The following is a 3,725-nucleotide window of genomic DNA, read 5'->3' on the forward strand; positions in this document are numbered from 1 at the left end:
GATTTCTTCGTGTCAACCTTCTTATCACCAACTTTGCCAACACTCACATTGGCTTTGGACCTTGTAACTCTAGCATTTTCACGATTTTTTATTTTTGATTTCTTCGTTTTATGAGTGGGAATTTAATCTTCAAAATCAGAATCTGAAGCATGTCCAACAACCTTATTTCTCTTATCAATCATCTTATATTCTGGAACAACTACCTTTTTTGACGCTAAATAGCTTTCCATGTTGAGTTGCGGCTGCTTCAAGTATGGTGAATTTTTTGAAAAATAAATTTTGAATTAAAATCAATCTTCTAAGTCGCACTTATATAATATGTATGTACAAGAAAAATGTGAAAAATTGTAGAAGAAAGTTAAAGAGTAAAGATCTCTTGCATATGAATATTGGTAATGATATACCAAAAAACGTGAAAAATTGTATAAGAAAGTTAAAAGAGGGAAAAATGAAGTTGAAAAAGATAAAGAACTAAGATTTCTATTGGTAATGAAAGACCGTAAAAGGTAAAAAAGTGTAGAAGTAAGTCAATTATTAAAATTAATAAAAAGTAAAAATCAATTCTTAACTTTAAAAAATATATTTACCATATATGACTCCTTAAACTGTGAACAAACTTTAATCCTGTTATAAATGTATTTACATTATAGTGAATGTCTATTAAGAATATAGATAGGATCTATCATGATCTAATAAGATCTATCAAGATCTAGTTAATATCCATTAGGATTTGAAGTATCTGTCTTTTAGTCAAAAACTAAGAGTATTTTTTTCTATAAATAGAAAGGTTTTGTTCATTGTATCCTCAATCTGATGATCTCTCATCTCTCATGAGAAATAAATAAGTCTCTCTCTATTCTCTCTACTCTTCTTCTTCATTCTTTATTATTTTATAACACGTTATCAGCACGAGACTCTGCCAAATAAGGCGAGATTATAAATCTAAAGGTAATTTCAAGGTTAGTAATTCTTTTTGTTATTTGTCTTTTGTTGCTAATGATATAATTATTGTTGAATTGGAGAAAAAAATAATTAATTTGTAACCAATTATGCTTTAAATTTGTTCATGGATAACAATATTATTAACTGAAAGTGAACCAATAAATTATAATTACTTCTTCCCTCTCAATTGGTTCAAGGTCGGGAACTAACTTTTCATTTAATAGTTTTGATGTGTGGTATACGATTAATGAATATACCATGATGCACAAAAATGGATTCCTCAAAGAAGATGTAGGATGTATGTTCCTAACATAAGGGGGAGATTATAAGCAATTATAAAATATGTTAGGAATTATCATCAGATCCTCATTCAAAAGATAATTCAAATCAAATCTCAAAAGTATCTCATATTTAAGCTGCAAGTGCTCTTATTTTGTGTCCCTAAAGGACAAAGTCTACGCATTAATAACGCGTGATAGACCAATCGGTTCCAAATAAAATAATCTTTGAAAAAGATAAGGCGCAAATGATCATAATAAGAAGGCAACGTGCTCTTAAAGAGCCTACGACATAACACTTCATGAAACCTTATGAAAGGTTTAGGTACCTGAAAATAATGAAGTTATGAGATCTCATGTTATGTCGCATTTGAACTGATACGAAATGATATATCATTAATACCTTTAACACAATATTAGTGTAATACTGTGAGATATTATGAGGATCCGAATTCTAAGTTTATTTAAGCATGCTGACGTAGAAACATTTATCAAGTGACATGAAATGATGCATCTTAGTAAGCATAAAACTTATTTAATTTGCAGTCCAGATACTTGAAGATGTCACTCATAAAATGTTGAATATTGTCACTTGACAAAATTTATATGAAAGTTTTTTTAAGGATTCAAAATGTTTGAAGCATATAAAAGTTTCTAAGAAACTTATTTATAATTCTTATATTGTATAAGCTTATAGCTTGAGAATTATTGAAACTCTTGGAGAGTTTTCAAAAGCAATAGATTATTTGCTGAAATGAGAAACATATCGAATTGAATTGGTCCTGAAATGCCATATCTTAGTGCAGTTAATGCACTAATGTATCTTGCAAATACTACAAGACCTGATATAGTCTTTTGGGTTAATTTGTTAGCAAGATATAGTTCTGCTCCTATTGAGACATGGAAATGGGATCAAACACATGATCTTATTTTATTCTAAAGATTGCAATCCCGATCTTGTTGGTCATGCTGATGTTGGGTACTTACCTGACCCACATAAAACTTGGCCTCAAATAGGCTATGTGTTCATATGTGGGGGTACTGTCATATCTTGGAGATCTACAAAGTAGTCTATCGTAGCCACCTCTTCCTAACTATATTGAGATTATAGCTATTTATAAAGCGAGCCGAGAATGTGTGTGGTTTAGGTCCATAATACATACTATTCGAGAAAAATGTGATTTGAAATGTGACAAAGTACCCACGATTCTATATGAAGATAATACAACATCCATATCACAACTTAAGGGAGAATTCATAAAAGGAGATAGAACGAAGCACATTTCGCTAAAACTTTTCTATACACATGAGCTCTAAAAGAATGATGATATTAATGTGCAATAGATTCGTTCAAGTAACAATGTGGTTGATTTATTCACCAAGTCTCTTCCAACTGCAACTTTTAAGAAGATGGTGCACAAGATCCGGATGCAAAGGTTCAAGGATGTTCTTTTTAGGGGGAGTTATACGCGGTATAGTCTTTTTTCCTTATGAGGTTTTGTTCCACTAGGTTTTCTTTGTAAGATTTTTAATGAGACAGCCTATATGCGTAATGTTAGATATGTGTACTCTTTTTCCTTCACTAATTTTTTTTTCCACTGAGTTTTTCTAGCAAGGTTTTAAAGAGGTACATTATCTATCAATTAGACATTCAAGGGAGTGTTATAAATGTATTTACATTATAGTGAATGTCTATCAAGAATATAGATAAGATCTATCAAAATTTAGTTAATATCTATCAGGATTTGAAGTCTTTGTCTTTTATTTAGAAACTAGGAGTATTTTTTCCTATAAATAGAAAGGTTTTGTTCATTGTATCCTCAATATGATGATCTCTCATCTCTCGTGAGAAATAAATAAGTCTTCTTTCTTTTCTCTATTCTTCTTGTATTTACTTTATATTTCATAACAAATACTTAATTATTAAAAAAAATCATTGGAACCAATAATATAAGTTGCCATAATTATCCAAAGCTTTAATTAGTGATAAATTTTAAATGCTAAATATAAGGAAATAAGATAAATAATAAATATTAGAAAATTGATTTTCGAATATTTAATTGAAATAAATTTTTCTAAATAATTACTATAGCTTATAATTATTTTTTTAGTTTAATGATTATTAAAAAGTTAACTTGTAATTAATAATTTAATAAGTATATTTAGGATAATTTTCACTTTACAGAATACTAGGTGAATAAAGAAAGTGCCCCACCCCAAATCAGCCCAAATTCCCCCAAACCCTTTGTCGCAGCTCCAAGACATACAAAAGTAGTAGTTGTACTTAGGGCTGGGCACATTTTGATTTAAACCGAAAAAACCAAAAAATCGAATTGAAATTTAATTTTGGTTTTTTTTTTGGTTTTTCAGATTGATTTCGATTTCAAATTTTAGAAATTTGATTAAACGGTTTGATTTTTGAATTTTCAAAAAAATAATTCGGATAAACCGAAAAACCAAAATTATATAAATAATATATTATAATTTATATATATATATATATAT

This window comes from Capsicum annuum, chromosome 1 (assembly GCF_002878395.1).
Source record: "Capsicum annuum cultivar UCD-10X-F1 chromosome 1, UCD10Xv1.1, whole genome shotgun sequence".
Lineage (NCBI taxonomy): Eukaryota > Viridiplantae > Streptophyta > Magnoliopsida > Solanales > Solanaceae > Capsicum > Capsicum annuum.